Source organism: Psittacula echo, assembly GCF_963264785.1.
Source record: "Psittacula echo genome assembly, chromosome: 6".
Taxonomy (NCBI): Eukaryota; Metazoa; Chordata; class Aves; order Psittaciformes; family Psittacidae; genus Psittacula; species Psittacula echo.
The window spans coordinates 7,101,871-7,122,937 of NC_137743.1; positions in this window are offsets into that span (position 1 = coordinate 7,101,871).

Consider the following 21,067-nt stretch of genomic DNA (forward strand, 5'->3'; position numbering starts at 1 on the left):
AGCGCTGGTCAATGTCCCTCTCAAGCCAAGTTTGAAAAAACCCTAACTTCAGTAGTTGGTATTCAAACATGACTATGAGTCAAAAGTCTTACTCCATAAATACCATACAGCCCAGGTCCATTGAGCTCTTCTGCAGGCAGCAGGCTGTACATGAGGATCAACCCTTGAGTAGGGACACCTCTCATGGTTACCCCTTGAGGCAGAGACATGGAGAATCTCTTGTAGCAAGGAATAAGTGATTGATAGCAAGCTAAAAATAAAATCTTAGCTAAGTGATATAAAGGATTGACTGCAGACACATAACCCTTTAGACATAAACTATTTACTCAGTCCAAGACCAAGTCTGGATCTAGCCACATCTGGACTCCTTTCTGAGAAGAGAGTCCTTTCTGAGCCTCATGACTCAACAGCAGGGTCTCCCTGACAGCTTTTTCTGACCCTGCCCTCTGTGCAGTAAATAATTGAGTGCTCCTGTCATCAAATCTTGTTAAATCATTGTTGCATTTACTATCAAACTTTGTTACATGGATGTTTTATATCAATAAACATATTGCTACTATACTATCTTATGACTGAAGAGTGTCACTCCATCCACGACCATATTCTATCCTTGTTAGCTGATATTGCCACTTTTAAACACTATGACATGCTTCAGTAACTGCTGAAACACAAGGAAGACATTACTTACAACAAAATACAGCAGAGTTTACCTATGCTAATTTCTTTTATTAATGGTTAAGAATCCAACGTATATTTATTATCCACTGAATCTCAACCCTGCACGTATATTTATATCTATTCAGTGCTAATTAACCATTTGAGAATCAAAGAGAGAGCAATAGTTTCATTTAGTTCAGAATAAGCCACAGTGTTGATAAGCTGTCACTGAAAGCTGTGTCACATCTGAAAGGCAGAGAGAAGTCTAAAAGGGACATATAATGACTATGACTCAGAGCACTTACGCACTGTAATGTGCCTGGTTTTAAATATGTCTTTCTTCTTCTGAAGTACATTTGGACAAGCTTTCTGAACAGAAGAGGAGTAATACAAGCTACACTTCAATGATTACATGGAGGACCACCAGCTACAGTCACACTTTGGACTGTTCCCAGGTACCTGACAAGCTTAGTCCCACCTCCATCCATATAAGCAGTAGTCCTGATTTAGACCAGGAGAACGGGAATTTTACAGGGGGTCTCTACCTTTCCTTTCTCCTGCTCTATATTAGTAGAAAGAAAATAGAATACAAGTGAACTTCCAACCTGTTAGTGTCCTGATCTATCATATCCCTGAGTTGCTTTTTTCAATTTATTTTATATTTTTCTACAGAACATCAGAAGGCCTCAGGGTGCAGCAATACTCAAATCCATGCACATTGTTCAGTTCCTAATAAATGGAGGAGCCCAAGATCTCTCCTCCCAACAGCTAAGGCAGATACAAGTTTGGAGTCCATGAGACACAAACCGTGAAGCAGAGCGTAAGTATATCTAATTACTATCTTAATCCAGAGCTGAAACAAAACTCTAAATCAGAGTTAATCAGTATATCAAGTACCATCTCTTTACTGCAAACTAAAGTCAGCTTCCCTTCAACATTCAGTATTAATACATTTAATAAAATAGCTAGATCCTTACTCACCAAAGTATCTTCATAAGTTATTCTTTGTTTTCCTGGAACCTACTAGTCTGCTGTTTTCACCCTAATCCTTTCTACATCAAAGAAACAAACCCTGTTTTCCTTACACCCCAGCACACATTACATTCTATTTCCTAAGAGGACTCATCCTCTTGATGAAGATGGTGTCCTCCCACTACCATCAGCTGGCCCTCCAGCACCTGCCCAGCAGGGAGAACCTTTAAATAGGGCACTCAGAGACCCCATGTAAAACCCTGGCAGTATTGCTGCAGGCTGGCTTGGGTGGGAGTGTTGTACAGGTAGCTTGCTAAGCAACAAGTTTTACAAGGTTGTGTTATTAGTAGATGCTATTACATGAAGTCAGGTAGAACCTACATATGCAACAGGGTGATTAGACTGATACTGATAGAGTACACTATTAAAACAGAAAAAAACCCCAACAAACCCTCCTGATCTGTTAAGGAAATAAATACTAAAGAGAACAAATGAAAATTTATTATAAAGATTTGGAGGGCATGAAGAAAATGAGGTTCTTAATCTTCCCATTTCACCCGGAGGACTAAAATGCTGGTCCCACGTTGCTATATTCTTTCTAAGAAACTTTATCTTCTAATTTTAATAGCTGTCTCAACAGGAGATACTGATAGGTCATCTTTTTGGTGCCTGCTGATCCTGGGGCTGTCTGGAGGAAGGATGGATCACTGCAATTAGTACAAAGCTAAACTCATTCCTACTTAAAACTGGCTTTTGCTCTAGGATCTGTGCCAGCAATAAGCAAGAGCTCAGGTTAACACCAGCACTAGGTGTTAGCTTCCTTTTTAACCAGTACAGTGAATGCAAGACCAATGTTCTCTTGGTGGCAAACAACACTAGGAGATAGCTGGTGAGCAGCAAAATCCCAGTGAGCAGTGGGCACCAGTTCTCTGTTCCCACAGTCTCTGCATTCTGCTGTGCATTGACTGGACATCCACACAGGGGTTTGGGTACTGCCAGAGGGCTTTGGAGTTCGTCTGTTTTCACTATTAGGGGAACTGAAAATCCATCTGGCTCAATCAAACATGAAGTACCCTGCTGTGCTGGAGCCTGCTGGCCTGGTCTGAGCTGCATTCTGAGTGGTACCTTTTTGCCCCAAACTAAAGAGTTGTTTCACCTCCTCATTGCCAGTCAGCAAGGGCTGAGTCTCCGTTGCTGAGGTGCCTGCTACCACCGTATGTGCCACTTTTTCTCCCAGCATGATCACACACCTGATACCATGTGAGACCAGTTATCCCAGACAGATAGTTGGTCTTTCATGGTCTCTTAGAATAGCACTTGAGAAGAACTCCAGGAAGGAGGAGAAATGATGGTCTCAAGGTTGTTGAGACTATATTTATTTACAAAAATACAAGACTTTCCTGTCTTGACCCTGTTTCCTTATCCTTGGGGGTGGGCAGAGTTGTGACCACACATTCACTGTGCATCCAGACTTTGTGATGGTCTTTATTGACAGACCATCCTGGCAGACCCAGACTGCATCAGTGTCGACTTCCAGATAGTAGCCCTTGCACCTGTGCACTGTATAAAGTCATTGGGATGTCTTCCTTGGAAATACTGGGCTGGGCATAAGCCTTTTCACTGACTTCAGATTTCATCCTCATGGTTCTATTACCTCCCTTTTTTGTTCCAAAGAGGTCTCTTGTTCCCAGTGGTGTTTTCTCATCTATTTCCTCATTCACTAGCCTCTTAAAACAGACAATTTGAAGATCACCTTAACTTTAGATTACGTAGTTTGTCTTCTGCTTGCAGACCTCTTCAACTTGTACAAAAAGCTGCAGGATAACAGGCTCCTGATGCTGCACAAGCTGGCAGGCAGCCTCCCATCCGTATGCCGCTGAACTGTTGGAGCAAGAAGACAAATCAATACTAATTAATGGTCCCCTAGAAAGTAAATGATTGTTCAGAGCGTGCAATGTAGCAAGGAATCCTGTAGGCTATTTTTGCTTTTGATTTATCATGTCATATAAATAAGGGTTTATATGTGTAGCCTGGAACCTAAAATCTGTTGCTTGCGAAGGTCACAGCCTCTGTTGAGATAAAAGGAGCCTACAAACCTGGGAGAAGAGCTGGTGGCTTTTATTCCGTGGATGCAGAAGATAAAGTGCTCATTTCAGCTGTCTGTTTGCTAATTTACAGGAGCTCCCAAGGACTGAAACGTGCACAAATATATTCAAAAGCTCAAATATTTTGTGGAGTATCCAGATTGACCTCTCATTTCCTGCAGGAAGGATGCTTTTCTGCTATTTGGCCTTTCTGTCTAGCAGACAGAGACAGAAGATAGCTAGAATAAGAGAAAATTAAGTTAAAAGTCAGAAATGTTGGCTAGTCAAGGTTGCCTCTCACAAGCTATAGCAGGAATATTGTGCTTTCTTGTGCCTGCACTAAAAGCTTTATGGAAGTGTTGAATCAATTGATGCTGCACGGGCTTCATGTGCAACACCAGAGGGAAGGTTCAATAGTGGCCAGTTGTAGAAAAGGGATTGTTAAAATGTGTCAGGCAGATTTACAGATGGTCATTTAGCACTTTCAGCTTCTGGGAAATGAATTAATACCATTAGCAAAGGCAGGCCCTTCCTTTATTGCGGTCCCTTCCAGCAAGGTTTGTTCTCACAAAACATCAGCAATTCTATTTAATTGCTCTGTGAGAGTACATGATGATAGGAAATGGATCATTGTACACTGGCTCAAATGCATGTTTGAGTGTTGTGCTGTATGGATGTCACTTCATTATAAGCATACACCATGAGTTTTGTTCAGAAAACAGTATCCTGGGTTGCTGTGGTGATTACCTTCATTTTGCAACACCACAGGAAAACATTGGCTCGTGTTATGTCCATGATTTTCTATAATTTTGGATCAATGGAGTTTCTATTTGTATTCCGTCTCTTATTTGTGCTGTTAATCACTCTTGGCAAATGCACATCCTTCTGCTTGGTCCTGTAATATAAGGTTTCATGCAGTGTTTTCATACTATTTCTCCAACTTGCCTTGCTGACTTGTTTCTAGTCCTGTCCTTAATGTCTTAATGTAGGTATGTCCTCCTACCTTTGTTTTCTAGACCTTTAACAGGATAACTCTCTATTGAGAGAACTATTAATAAAACATTTTGAATACAGCCAACTTCCTGACAGTTGTCTGAGGAGAACATTAATTACATCATTTTATGTTGACTGTGAGCCACTGATAACTGCTCCATTGTCATTAGTTCGCCATGTTTATTTGGCCTGCTCGTCCTGTGCCATATCAGAGTTTCAGGTAGAGCGTACTTTCCTACCTTTTGAATGAGAAGGTCTTTAGAGAAGGTACAAAGCCCATTCTGTGATTTTAGATGGTGTTTATTGCTTTCTCTCTATCCGGACCTGCAGCCCATTGAGAAGATGAGATGAGTTTGCTCTGAGAGGATTTGTAGCTGACAAATCCATTTTGATGCTGTCTCATTTCTTTGTTTTCTTTCATGTGCTCACAAAGATTTTGTGCTTTCCAAGGTTTTTCTGTCATTTGAAGATAAGCTGACTGATAGAAAAACCCCCGATTAGTCTTTGCCTTCTGTTCTTAGAAACTGAATGTACTTGCCCTTTTCCAGCCTTCAGATGCTTATTTACACTCCATGACTTCCCTAAGATAACCCCTAATTCTGACATTAATTCTGCCATATTCTTCTGCAGTATCCTGGGATAAAATCCATCAGGCTCAGGCAGTGTGAAAACTTCCACGTTCTAAGTGTGCTGATGCCTCCTTGAGCATTTCCATGGAGAGATCCTACTGCTCTGCTGCTGCAGCTTGCATTAGCAGTCTTTGCACTTTGTCTCTCCTCTGGGAAACGCAGTGCAAGACACTTTGGCTTTCTTGGCTTTCTCTGCTGATGACTTTCCTTCTTCAGTTGCTAGTGAATCGATAGTTTGCTGGTCTCTTTGTCTCTCAATGCGTATTCAGATTTGCTTCTTGCTACTCCTGTTCTCCTCTTGTAAAACCCTTTTCTGCATCTTCACTCCTTAAAACTTTCTCTCATGTTCTTCTTTGATACTTGTCTCAGTAGCCTCATTTAGTCACCACTTTCTGTGTGCATTTTTTCTGTCTTTAAGGTGAATTAAGAACTCATCTTTTCCCCACATTTCAAATTCTTTCCAACTTCCAACTGTCCTTTTAATTTTGATGTGCTGAGAAGGTGTCAATATCAGTGCTTAATAAAGGCAGCTTAAGAGTGATTCAGAGCTCTGCCCCATTTCACTCTACTCACTCACCCATTAAAAATCTTTTCCTTCTTTACAGCATCCTTAATAAAACACTTTAAAAGCTAATATACTTGAATCAAAGGGGCTTGTAACATTCTTACAGTAATTAATCTCTGTCTTTAATTCATTTTGAAGGGAATTTTTAGAAAGAAACTGTCATTTGATCATTACTGTATAGAAAAGGAAAGCAAACCCAAACAGCCTTCAAAAATGTGAAATGGGAAGGACTTTTAGTGTTTCTTTTGTGTGTGGCCTGATCCTGCTCTCTTTAGTAGAAAGTAAGATAAGCACTCAGCAGGGGACACATAAGGACAACTCACTTGCACTTCTCTGGTCCTGGCTCTCACTTGCAGCCTTGCTGCAGGAGAAATCCAGGTACAGCACACGCTTTGATCTATCATGCCCCGATATGGTAAATATGTACAAACACCCTCATGGTGCTTGTAGCTGCTCTTTGTGCCTTAGCCACCCAGCAGCATGGTTAAAGATACTCCTCTGATGGTGAAATGGAAAAGGAATAGATACATGGGTGGAAAGGGCACAGAAGAAATGAGGGAGAGGATCCCATTCCTCACATATACTGCTCAGGATGTTATGAAACAGAGGTCCTTTGACACTGCCTGCTGAGGGAACAGTGGAAGATCAGGAAGTCTGCCACTGCTTTAGCAGCTACAAAGCTCTACCCATGCTTACTCAACTCTGTTAGCTAAGGACACCAAAGTGGGGCAGGGTAGGGCAGCATGCTTCACCTATTTTCTTCAGATTATGTTTAGACATTAAATTACATCATTGTCTTTACTCCAATCTTGGTTTATTACCCTATAGGTTTACATGCTCAGGTGGCCACTGATGGCTCCTGGCAACAACTCAGGTGATACTGCAAGAATGGGACCCTGCAGAGGGTACAAAGACATCAGTCTGAGTCAATATGAGTGAAATACTAACATGAATTACAGCATGTCGGTAAATGCTTCCTAGAGAGATAATTTACTTTTCCAATTGAGGTCTTTCAAAACTCTTCTTCCTCAAAATGCAAACCAGAAATACAGACACAAACACAAAACAATACAGACAGATGAATGAGCAAGAGCCCAGCTTAATTTTAAGGGATTGCAAACAGACTCTAGCAAGGACTTTAATATTAGTCATGATAATACTTTTAATATTAAAGTTAAAATACCATTGACCAAACGCACCACCTGCTGTCCCTCTGAAGGGTGTTTCTGAGTTATCCCAACAAAAAGGGGGCCACAAGCTCATTAATAAATACAGACTGAAAACATGATGTTGGGAAAATTCTCTTAAGTTTGCTTACCGTGAGAATCTTTAATGTTTTTCAAGCCATCGAAGTGAACCTGATGCTTAGATGTTCACATTTAATTACTCATTAGAGTAATTAAAATGATTAAAGCTGTCTTGAAATCCAGTGTTTTGCAATAACACTTTGAGAACAGCTCTTCTCCGCCTAGTTCTAAAGTGAAAAGTGGGTTTCTTTACACCTTTCCAAGTTATTGACTACGGGGCCACACATTTTGGCACTTTAGACCCCATAGAAGATACGTCTTAAAATACCCTAAACTGCAGCTGTCTGCTGTCCTACCATGTACATCAGCCCTTGCTTGTGCGGTTGAAGTTAGCCATGACCTCGTTTGTTGAGCAATGGGTGCTCTTCCACTGCCATCTTCTGGCCATGACCAGCGGGACTTGTGCGAGATGCTAATGAAAGAGTTATAGAATCATGGAATCATTAAAACATAATGAACAAAAGATTGAGTCAAGTGTCCTATAATTTCTGCCAGCAAAAAGCCCCCTCACCTTAGACGTCCTCTGTTGGTCAGAACTCAAAATACAGTAATTTCGTATAGACCTTTAATCTTTTTAGCAATCTGAGTTTTCAGTTAAAATCCAATGCTATGAGATAGACACCATGAGCTAACAGTAGAAAAGACATGTTCAGTTATACACAGCTCAAGTTTATTACAAAAGTACCATGATGTTCATCTGAAAGTGAAGGAAAGGTCTATGTCTATCAGTGACTGGCTATGTCCCAGCTAAGCAGAACAGGAACACCTTACACCAGCATAAAAAAGCTGCTGTAATAGTTGTAACGTATTTCCTAATATCCAAAGCTTTATGTCTGTGCCTGTATTTTAGGGTATTTCTTTCTTAGTTTTTGTATTCCTGTAATTCTGTGTATTGCCTCAGATGCTTACTGGGGACGTGACGACATTTCTAACATGAAAAGGTGGATTTTTTGGCCAGGGCTTCTCCCTAAGAAAGTTGATCACAGCCATGCTGGAACATCGTACACCCCTGTGTTGTCCTCACATGAACTACCTTCATTCACGCACAGATTTAACCATGTTCTTGTTCTTTTGCAGAGCTTTGGTTGTGCATCTGCTGGGATGTAGCCTGAGCAAGCCATCTGTCTCTGGAAGCCAACTATGGGTAAAATTCCTCTACTGGTGCTGGAGTAAGTGAACCCAGCAGTGAGAACAGCAGGGCTATTCCCCCAGCATCACTTGCCAGCCAGCATAAAAAAGGGATTGGGATCTGAGCCCTTTGAGCTGGTATTCCCACATCTCTGTGGAGCTGGTGTACACCAGAAAGTATGACAGCCATTGCCAGGTCCCATTCTTCCTTTAGCTTGATTGAGAATACAGAGAAGACTTGCTTTCCTCCTTCTTTCCTCCAAACCCAACTCTATTTGGACAAGAACTGAGCTATGAAGATCACCTATCTGATTACAAAACACTGCTTTTCCTTTGACTGGGAAATCTCTTATGCTCATGACAGTGAATTTGGCCTGGGTTTTAGAAAAATCTGTCTTTATTTCATAAACTCAGAGGTAGAAATACAACAGTTCTTGATTCTGACCGTATTTTACTGTTGCAGACATGCGGCATGCTTCACCCATTCGGTGGGAGAGAAGTGCATTTTGTTCCTACCCTTGCATCCGGGAAGCAGAATTTAAACTGATCAAGAAAGGCCAGTCTCCAGCAGGTGTCAGTGGAAGCTGCAGAATGGAGGAATGCCACCAAAGCCAGGCTCTATTCACCTCTCTCTTCTACAAGGTGCTTCCAGGCCAGGGGAAAGAGTGAATGCTCCGTTCTACAATGAAATGTTAATGTAAGCAGGTTACTTAATTACATTTTTCCTTGCTTGAAGTAGAGCTAGAACGGAATGTTGTGACTGTCAGAAGGGAACAGTGGTGAAGGAGTTAAATCATTTATTGAAGGGACACTAGACATACTTGAAAGTTTGAATTAGTGACCCAATTTGCCCCTATTTCTCAGAGAGGCGTCTCTGACTTTATTCACTGGAGCAGTGCTTGTACAGCACAAATGTGCAAAAGGGCAGAGATAGGGTTCTCTCAGTAGCTTAAATCTTGACATATCCCAACCTTTGAATGTTTTAGATGTAACTGATGGAAACTCTAGAGACACGCCAGTATGATGTCTACCTGCCTGGTGTCCTGCATCTGAATGGGAGGGGGTTATCACTTCCCCCAGACTCAACCTGTGGTGCCCACGCATTGCTAAGCTGCTGTTTCCACAGCCCCACTGGCCCCTGAGCACTAGTGCTACTTGCTGCTCATATCCCACCTTTCTCCCTGTCAACTTCTTGAGTCCTGGTGGCTGCCTGTGTTGTTGGGTGGTCCCAGAGACACATGCCTTGATCTGGCAAGAAGCTGCTACCAAAGTGTATGCAGTCATGGCTGGTACTTTGCTGTATAATTGATGGCATTAACTGGCTGGTGCCAGAAAGATAGCTGAGACATAGGGGTCCATGTGTGACTGCTCCCTGCCAAGCTACTATGGATACAACTGCACAAATACACATTTAAAAACAGGACTAGAATGCAGCTGAATGAAGATGTATGACTCCAATGGTTTTAGACTTTAGCAAAAAACTAATATTTAGGACAACTTGTTGCAACATGTAAACAAGTTTCCTTAGATATTTATTTCCACTAAAGGTTAAACGCATTACAGAGTTCTCAAGAACTTGTGGCCCTGAAGAGTATCTTCCAACAGGGGTTTTGCTGGCAGTCCCCAAGCTCTCAGAGGTAGATGGGTGACAGGGTGGTTAGAGTGTGAAGAAGGGCACGTAGAACAAACTTTATGAGGTCATTTGCAAGGTAATGGCAACTTTTTCTCTTTCCCAATGTATAACAACTAAATAGTCTCACCTTCTGAGTGTTATCTTAGTAATGAGTAATGTACAGCATCCTTACACTCTGTGATGTCCTCTGAACCCTCAGTTGCCTGTGTATGTGCATGCTCAATCACACACTTCATACAAATATTTCTATTGAGATCCCCAAAAGAGTTAGACTGAAAGCAATGGTGATGAGTAACTGCTGAACACACCTATAGTGACCAGCTACAGCATGATGCAGAGCTGGGCCTTCATGAGCTTTGGTACAGCTGGAGGCAGCATTTCTAAGAACCTATGGCTCAGCTTCTTTGCTCAAATGAGCTTCACTGGCTCATTGCTGAAATACCAGATCCTAGACACCTTTGCACTGGATTCCAGCAGAGTCTGGGCTTCTGAATATTTTCTGAAGACTGGTGCCTGAATTCCATAAAGCTGCTGTTAATTTATTGCTACACGGCTCTGATGCTCTGGCTCACTGGATCCAACAAGCGCAAGTTGCTAGAAAGCATTACCTGACTGACAGTTATAGGTTAATCACCCTTTTGAAAAACATAGGTAATTGAATGCTCATTTGAGGAAGTAAGAGATGAGGAAATATCAGTGTCGCCTTTCAAAAGACTAAAAGAGCTTTATATCCCCCAATTTCCACACTGAGAACCTTCCACTGTGTTTTTAAAGCAATTACTAAGAGACATCTCATTTGTGAAGAGTTAACCTCAGTTGGGAAGAAACGTTTAAATTGGCAGCAATAGTATTTCTATGAGACAATTCAAATAACAGGTGCCCTACAGCATAAATATGGGGCCGTTCTGAACAACCAATGTGGTGTATTTCCCCAGAAGGCTTTATTAAAACAGGTTACTACCCCATAGCACTTGAAGACCATGATGCCTCAATGCCACTTCACAGGAACATTTTAACTTAGTTGAATATTAACAAGGGGTGAACCCACCTATCTTGTGTGAATAAAACATTTTGTGTGATGTTTTATTAACAAGTTCATCAACACACATTTGCAAAGCTTTTCATGATCCTCTATCAATTAATCCATTTACCTATTCAGAAAAGCAAATTCATTAAAACATGCGTGCATTACTGAATAATGACACTGAAAGTCTTTAAAGACACTTGAACTAATACACAAAATCAGTTTCTATTAACATCAAGTATTGCAAAATAATAAAAAAGAGACATAATATCCATTATCTTAATTTACAATTCTCTAGCAAGAGAATCTCATGTTCATTTGTGCCTAGATCTGTAATTAAAAGCTCTGTCATAAATCGCCAGCATCTTAATTTCTATTGTATTGTATTCATTATGTTGCATCAGAACTCAGAGGAATAAGTTATAGATGATTCTTGATGTATTATGCAAACTGTTTTCTTGAAGTAGATTCAATGGGGGTTACAAAATCTATCTTTAGGAAAGATTCAATAAAGTATATGAGGAAATCATTTGGAGTCAACTGTAAATAAGAACCATTCTTAGTCTCATGCAGGACATTAATGAATTCTATTGCTGCCACCAGTTCCCACAGCCTTAGAAGCTGAAAGCTTGACAACATTTCATATACCAGAGATTTGCAGACACCCCCAAGCAGGGAAACAGTTCTGTTGTTGTGTCACTTTCTAAAGACAATATCATGAGTTTGAGAAAGCTTTTCCCAACACAATACTCACTTGGCCTTGATGGGATGGGGAAGAACATGACTCACGCAGGGAGGAGCTTTGCAGGTGTGTTGTGAATCCAGCTAAGGAGGACACCACAGCAACCAATAGTGAACAAGTGTGTTATAAAAGATACCAGCACCCATATGGAGCGGCTCAATGACATTTTCATGTAGCCAAGAGCATGTGCTTCAGGGAGAGAAGGGAATGGGAAACTCCGAAGGGGATGGAGGTATACCCCAGAGCTCCCCAGGCTGAGGTGTGGGCTGGGTTAGTGGGCACCTGGCTCTGAGATGTGAGATGGGGGTTGCTCCACCAGCTCCCCCTTTGTGGGCTAGCTGGTAGCCGCTGTGTTGGCCGTGACCTGAGGAACAGCACCAGAACTGCTCATAGCAAAAGCTACAAGATGGCATCCTGGCAATGAAGAGGGAAAACAGACACTGGAAAGATCCCAGCTACTGGAGACAGTGTATTATGAGGTTGTACCACTTCAGGTTATGAATGTCCCATCATTAACTGGTCTACTGCTCTCATTTTCTAGCATTCAATTGTGATTCCATCTGTTTTGGTTAAGCAAGCAGATCACATCGTGAGAACAAAATCCAGCAAGGCACTGTGTGTATCCATGTGTTTAGGGAAGACTGTTTCTTTTTCTTTAAACAAGTGACTCCGATTATCTACAAATACTTGATGTGCTTATGATTTCAGTCAGCATTTTGTTCATTCATTGCCTCTCGGTTTATTGATTTATAAGCCCTTTAGACTGGTATGATTAGTGCTAGCATTTTATTCTCAGTGGGGGTAAAATGGTATTTCATTATTAACATGTCAGAAGCTATTTCAAACTGACAGTTTGTTTTGAACCTGGGCAAGAGAAGTGACATTTATATTTGGAAGTGGAAGACTGACATAGAAATTATTCTGAAACATAATTACAATAAAGGCAAATGTGGAAGAAGATAGAAATTCCAGCTAGAGTTTCTGGGGGCTCCTCTGCCATCAGTAACTAACTCCTGCTCTTTTCTCAGCTCAGCGTAATGAGGCACAGCGGTGGTCCCTGTAGGCACTTATAGGAGATGCAGGATCAAGATTTTACACATTTAGGCAACTCAGTGCAGGGCTGTGAGTGAGAATATACTGCAAATGCTTGTTCTACAGCCTGTCCTGGCTACCCCAAAAAGCTGCAGTGCTCTGACAATGTCCTGTGCTGGAAAAAAGAGGTTAGTGCCAGTGAGGCATCTGATGTCCCAGGAGCATCTCTGCACCTTTGTATTTAGGCTGATTTAGGTCAGCATTCGCCAGGGAGCCCATCTGTGGTTTGAGGCAACATGGACCTTGCTGCAGCTCAGATGTTCCTCCATCACATCTCTGCACCTCCTGCACTGACTCCAGGCATGTCATGAGCTCAGCCTAGGATCTTCCAGGACCCAAGATGGCTTTGTGTGTACTCTGGGGTTGTTACTATAAGCTCTTCCCATTTTGTCCCAAGCGAAATTGCTTGCACCATCAGTTTGCAAGCAATCAGTTGCTTGCATCAGTTGCCAGCACCTATAATAAATGTAGAGAAATATTTATCTTATATTATAAAAGTGTCTTTTCTTGTCAGTGTCCATTATCCCACACAACAAGAGGACTCAAGAAGATTTTACAGACTGAGTTGCTGAACCTTAAAAATAACTTGTAACAGTTTTGTTGGTTTGTTCTGTGTTTCCCCTCAAAGGATTTTGATTTTAGTGACTGACCCTCCATTACTGAGGACTAAAATGACTTTTCCATTGATATGAGTAGGAGCAGAGGCCCGGGATGTGCTGAAGTACTGGGAGTTTCCATCTTGGCTCTAGAGCTCCTGAGACAGGGACATGCCACAAGTTTCATACACAAGTTATGTACAACCTATTAGGCACAGTAAGAGCAATAATGAGTCAACATATTACACGAACACAGTTGCCAAACTGGCTTTATTTGTTGCTTTCTTCTCTGGAGTAGAATGAGAAAGAATACAAATCTGCCACCATTGCACTTTCCGTGTGTTGGGTGATTTTTAGTTATTTCTCAGAGGTACATAGACTCTATTACAATGTATTTTTTAATATTTAATATGTTGTAAGTAGATTAAATAAATAAAATGTAGGGACTCAAAATTCTTTGACTTAGATGCATAGGATTTTGTTTGTGTAAGACTAAGAGCCTGCAACTATGCCAGTGAGCATGTGTTTCTGCTTGAACTGACTTGAAACTGCAGTATTATTAAATTCTTAGGATGAAATCCTAGCCTCACTCAAGTCAACTGGAGCACTGCCTCTCATGTCAGTGGGACTGAGATTTCAGATTTCTGTATGGTGCACTATTACTTTATCCCTCCTGTGCTGCTGTGTTCTAGTGGCCGATCTCATTACGTTGCACTGTTTCATATTCCTTTCTAATGAATGAAGTAAAATGTGTACCCATTATCCATACATACTCCCTTCATAATAAAGGAAGGCAACAAAATCATCATTAAAAAAGAAATGTCCATTTTTATCTGAGTAATGCACAGAAGGTGGCTCAGTGACTAGACATATGGAAAAACATGAATGTATTTGAGACTAGAATTATCCAGCTCCAGATGAAGAGAGTAAGGAAGCAGTATGCGATTAGATACAATATGGAACATATACAGGAAATTAGACCTGCTCATAGATATTTTTCCAATTAATATTTGTCTTTCACTGGAGGAAAACCTCTGACTGTAAATAACCAGAATTATGCATTGTCAAGCAAAATGGTGATTTCTTCTTCATCAGAGAGGGAAACAAAAAAAGCTGCTCCAGGAGGGTTGGAACTAGATGATCTCAAGGTCCTTTCCAACCCTAACTCTTCTATGGTTCTATGATTCTATAGTGTTTTCGTAGGGTGAAAGTTTTGAACACTGAAAAGTGTTTCTTGTTTCGATGATTTTGATGGTTGCCCAGGGAGGTTGTGAATGCTCCATCCTTGGCACTGTTCAAGGCCAGGTTGGATGAGGCCTTGGGTGGCATAGTTTAGTTTGGTGGCATGAGGCCCATGGAAGGGGGGTTGGAACTAGATGATCTTAAGGTCCTTTCCAACCCTAACTATTCTATGATTCTATGATTAAACTCAAATGTGGGCTCTCTCGAGAAGGAAATAGAAAACCTGGTTACGTGGGATATGGACAAGGCTGAGGTACTCAACAACCTCTTTGCTTCAGACTTCATTGACAAGTGCTTCAGCCACACCGCCCAAGTGCCAGAAGGCAAAGGCAGGAACTGGGAGAATGAAGAACTGGCTGCTGCAGGAGAAGATCAGACCTGATGAGATGCATCCATGGGTCCTGGTGGATAAAATTGCCAAGCAACTATCCATCAGATTTGAGAAGTCATGGCAGTCTGATGAAGCTCCTACTGACTGGAAAAAGGGGGTGTTGATTTATAAGTAGCTCAGCATGACCCAGCAGCGTGCACTTGCAGCCCAGAAACCATCCATATGTTGAGCTGCATCAGAAGAAGTGAAACCAGCATTCAGCTCTGAAGCCCCCAACAGGAGGATGTGAACCTGTCGGAGCAAATCCAGAGGCCATGAAGATGATCCAAGGGCTGTAGCACCTCTGTGAAGACAGGCTGAGATTGCTGGGATTGTTCAGCCTGGAGAAGAAAAGGCTCTGGGGAGACCTTAGATCAACCTTCCAGTATCTAATGGCCTACTAGAAACCTGGAGAGAGACTTTTTACGAGGGCTGTAAGAATAGGCCAAGGGGAATGGCTTTAACCTGCCAGAGGGGAGACTGAGATGAGCTCTTAGGCAGAAGCTCTTCCCTGTGAGGGTGCTGAGGCGCTGGCACAGGGTGCCCAGAGAAGCTGTGGCTGCCCCATCCCTGGCAGTGTTCAAGGCCAGGTTGGACACAGGGGCTTGGAGCAAGCTGCTCTAGTGGAAGGTGTCCCTGCCTGTGGCAGGGGTTGGAACTGGATGAGCTTTAAAGTCCTTTCGAACACAAACCATTCTAGGATTCTGTGAGTAAGTTCCTGGATGTAGAACTTGTCTTTATCCTAACAATGACATCTGTTTGCAATAATGCTCCATGCCAGTAAACGATGTTATTTTAACTAATCTATTGGCGTGGTGATGAAAGTGACAGTAAAATGTTGATATGGAAGCTAATTTCTGTGTTTGGCCTTGGGATTCATCTTCACAGACACAGAGTGAGTGCAGAAACTATTTTTGGCAACATCCTAGCAATCCAGATTTAATTCTGACACTTCTCTGCCTTCTGAAATCCAAGGAAGACATCTGTCTGTGTTTTCTGCATATGTTTGTGAAGTGCCATTGAAATAATTTGCATTAGCAGTGCTTTTGGAGATAGAAATGTGATGAGAAGGTCCAGATGAGGAGGAGAGGACCCAAAGCTTGGGTTGTGAAGTAAAAAACAATGGCAACTCTTCAAGATATGATGTGCTTATTGAAAGCTGAGAATAAGATGTCATTTTGAATGTGTTCCTGTGAACTTTTAACTTTGTTTGGTGCTTTTATGTTGTTCAGGAACAAGATTTATATGGAATTGTGAGGAACAAGAGTATGGCTTTGCCTGATTCCCAGAGGACTTCCTGCCGAAGGTGTTTGTGGTCCCTGTCATGGTTGTGCTTCCAGCAGCCTTTTAGGAGAATAACTACTAAGTGTTTGTGAGTTATCAGTTAATTTAATAGCATTTAGGGTGGCCACAGACTCCTCATTGTGTTTTGGAAGCTATAAGTGCTTATTTAAGCAAAAATAGCTCTGTTGACTTTGCTTCTAAGCCACCGTCTTAATATCTTCCGCCAGAAGCTGAGCTTTTTAGTTACTCATAGAGCACTCAGGTTGCAGATTCCTGAAATATATATACAGAAAGAAATAATAGTGCTCCTCATCTGCTGAGGTAATTGTGTGTTCGTGTCCTGCATCAGTGAGAGGGCCAATGGGACACAGACCTGCCTGTGCTGCCTGCGCGGGGCAGTTCCCGGTCCCATGGCACATGTGCCGGCGCAGGCAGCCCCTGCGTGTTGAGGCACACATGGTGCAGAGCCGGCTGCCAGACGGGGCTGTCTGCAGCCTGCCTACAAGGCAGCCATGTGGGAGGAAGGCAGGAGAGCGGTGGAGCAAACTGGCTGATGGCTGTTTCGTTTTGGAGACCACTTTTTCCAAGCGTCCTAAACACGGGCCTTAATCATCAGCACTTCTGAAGCACTCATCATTCTTGTATCCAGGCAAGGAGCCTTGTTATTACCCTTTGAGAGATACCACATTCCCTCATTTCCTATGGAAGGGGGCCTGCCAGCAGATTCAGTACCGGCACCACTCGGTTTGTTTCAGATTAAAAACGTCCTCCGGGGAAGATCTGTGTTCATCTTCAGCAGGGTCTCTGTGACCTTCTCAGGGTCACAGGAATAAACTCTTGCAATGGGCCACTGATGGTTACCTCCATGGAATGCATTGGTGCTCACCTACACTGAATGCACTGCTTTGCCTTTGCTAAGAGGAGAAAATACTTTGCGCCTGAATGGAGAAACCCTTCCTCTAAGGCTTCTTGTTGCTAAAATGGTGGCAGAAGAAGTTACTGTCCTTCATTGACTGCCCTGGAGCTTCCTCTACATGGGGGTGGATTGCAGTCACTTTGGTCCTTGGTTCAGTGGCTGCCCTGGGTGGCACAAGCCTTACTGGTTCCAGTCTAATGCTGGAAGAGATATTTGGAACAAAGGGAAATGCAAAATACTGTCTGCAAGGCCTTCAGTGCACGACCTGCTCTGAGCTACAGCTCCCAGCAATGGACAGTGCAGGGGGAACCAAAAGGAAAAGCTGTGTTTTCAGCAAAATCCAATTTGCCTCTATTTCAGAGTTATGAGATACACGTACCATAACCCTATATATTCCTTCGAGGGATCCATAAACACTACACGCCATGGCTGTTCGCACAGGGAGAACAAGGGACGTGGCAGTCCAGCTCGTGTATGAAAAGGCCAGTCATGGAGGGTGAAGAAAATACTGTCTAGATGTGATATCACAAGTTATATAATATCATGGCCAAATCTCTCCAGCTGGATATCATCAAATCAAAATTAGAAACTCATTGGAAGCAAAGGACAGTCTTTGCACAGATTGCCTATAAATCTGCAATAACTAGTTCTCCCTGGGCGTAACATCAAAAACATTTTTTAGTGTCTCATTAGTAAGAAAATTTATTGCTCAACTATTGAACTATGTCGATTTTTGAAAACATTGTGTGAATAATTCCAGAGAGCATGTGTTTGATTTGTATTCGTTTGCGCCGCTGAGCAGAAAGAGTGCCTTTTCCCCATGATGAAATGACACTAATCATGAAATTAAAAGGTGAAGCATGTCTACAGGTTCAGAACAAGGTAAATGTTTATAAATATGTTAATGCCCTCCCTTTCCCATAAGTCAAACCAAGATTAAGGAGTTCATACCCTGGCTGAGCTTAAAAAAGAAATAAATAAATAGAAGACCCAATTACAGCTCTGTAGAGGGGAAAAGAACTCCTCCCAGCCCTTATTACTTCTCCTTTGTGCTGCAGTGTGTTCCCCAGCTGTGGCTCTTGCCCAGTTTTGTGGCTCAAATAGCCTGGAAAAAAATAAAGATTGAGAAACAGGGGAAAAGTTTAAATCAAACTCAGCATTGTCTGCATAGGATGGGAGGAAAGAGTTCACAAGTACCTGTTACGCGGTGAGTTAACACTGCTAAGTGCAGGCAGAGTGCTATCTTTTCTTACAGTTCAGCAGTACAGAGGGCAGAATAAATGGTTCCTAAGCATGGGTCCATGTGTGCAAAATTCCTTTAAATGCCTGGGTGCTGAGGCAGGTGGTTCTGCACCCAGGCATCTCCTTCAGCTTCATGGGACTGCACCTCTGAGTATAGGTGAGCAAATAACACTAAGGCACGTTACCTACCACCTCATTATATTGTCCTCTGCAAACAAATGCTTGTCAACAGGCCTGAAAGAGGAAGGAAAACCTCTAAGCATGAGGATTCGTGATGCAGGTCCCCAGGGTGCAGGGGGCAGCAGGATCAGGCATAGGCACTGCAGGTCTGCCATGAAGTCTGGAGCAGCTTTTGGGGCAAGCTCAGGTTTGCACCATCCGGAGGCATCGAGGCTTGGGTTTAGCTGGTGAGCAAAAAGGAGAACAGACAAGTTGTGCAGTTAAACTCCCCTGCCTTTGGAAATACAACTAGTTGATTGGTTCTATCTTGCTGCTAGCAGCGTTTCTTTAGTGCCTTTGCTTTGGCCTTGCACGCTCCCTCCTTGCACAACCATGCTCTGCCACTGCAAGCTGACAACCAGCTCTTATAGCAAGGAATTTATACAGTGGGAAAATGAAAGAGAAAAGAAGAAACCGAGTTAGAGCGGGCCAAGTGGTCTGGTCAGGGTTATTCACACCTCAGCGGCAGAGTCAGAAATAAGCTCAGGCTGGGGAATGCCCGCCAGACTATGGAAAACACAACTAATTCCCAACTGTCTTTGGAGAATGCCTGTTTGTGGGGTTTTTTGGGGGGTTGGTTTATTGGTTTATTATGGGCGAGAAGGATAAAATAAAAGGAATAACTGAATCTACGTAGCATTTGTAGTATAGAATTCCTTTCCATGGATCAGTTTCAGCCTTGCCCAGTCAGGGAACTGTAGAAACCACAAGAAACCAGGCATCACTGTGGTAAAGCCCTATTCAAATCTGGGAGCAGCTACTTCCAAGCCCTGCCCTGTAAACTCCTGTACCAATATCACTGATGCAGATGAAGCCGCTGACGATTAGGGAGGACTGTGGGGGCAAGCTGAGACCTTCCTAAAGGGGTGTGGGCTGCAGAGATTTCTCAGCCAAGACTTCCCACTTGGCATTGTTGTTTGGAATGAGGGGTGCCCTCCCCAGCTCCAAGGCATGCATGGGAGAGGGTGTATCCTGGGGGAGGTGAGCTTCTGGCTCCAGCAAACCTTCCTGGAGCACCTCTCTGGCTTGCCTACAAAGGCCTCCGAGCTGGGCTCCAGAGGACACCAGCAGCGCTCCCCCGCTCTCTTCCAGCTGTGCTAGGAAATCTCTTTCCCGAACATTCATGGGAAATGAGAAAATACAGGCACAGCCCCGGCCTTCACTGGAATGAAAGTGAGCCCCCCTGAGACCCCGCTCTCCCACGCCAGGCCCCTCCAGCCTGGCTTTATGGGTGAGAAGGATCAAAGGGCTTCAACTGCTCCCATATGGTAAATGGCCCTATACGTTGTGTATAATTACACACAAGCGTCCCCACATCCATGTTCGGTCTCTATTAAGGATCGCTGGGTGACAGCCAGCGCCGCTTTCCAAGGCAAGAACATCTCCAGACGTCATGGCCGTGGCATCACACTCTCGCACGCACATCCCTGCAGCCGTGGGGATGGGGATCCCACATGGCCGTGGCATGGATTGCCTTCTTCTGCCCACCATGCTGCCCCACAGAGCAGGAACACTGCAGTGCCAGTGGGCACTTCCTTTGGACATCAAATGGGAGAGGCATTTTTCAGCCACAGGGTGGCATCCGATGGATGGAAATTTAAAGCTGCTCGGGTGAATTTGAAGCTGGCCAGTTCAAAGATTAATTTCACTTTTTTAAATATAACTCCTCAAAGGGGATGTTTGCTTTGTATTCTTTATTATTTTTGTTACCTGGGCATAAACAGGAAGAAAATCAGTTTTCCAGCCACTTATTTTAGGCTGTTATGATCCTTTTGTAGAGCAGACACTTGTGCAATGGATGCATGGGTGCACATAGCAGTTCTCAGGGCAGGGCTCTCACCCCTTTCACTGGAGCAGCACTGGTTGCAACAGAAACATCATCTTCAGCTGGAAGCTCTGGTAATAGGAGTGCCAGGCCATGAAAACCCAGCAGATTTGTTCTGCCTTTAAAGACTGAACTCTCTGGGATGCAATCCTGCCCTGCTGGCTGGGGGGAAACAGGTAGCTTTCTTCTGGCACCAACATGGAGAGAAAGTGAGGGAGAAATGGATGAAAGAGGTGTGAAGGAGGTCTAAGACTGAAACACATTTGATTTTTTTCCCTTGTGCTCAACTTCATGCCATAAATCATGTTGGATAAAGCTGGAAGAGGCAGGAAAGTCCAGTTCCTATTTTTGACATCATGGTGAAGCTTCATAATGGCCCCTGGATGTGTGTGATAGTGTGGGGTCCATGTGTGGGTTCAGCCTGGCCATCCATCACCTCCAGATCACTTCCTCCTCTTTTCAGGCCAGCACTTACCGAACATGTGATGGAAGTTTATTTTAGCAGAGCCATCTTTCTTGGTTAGGTCCTTCATAGAATCATAGAAAA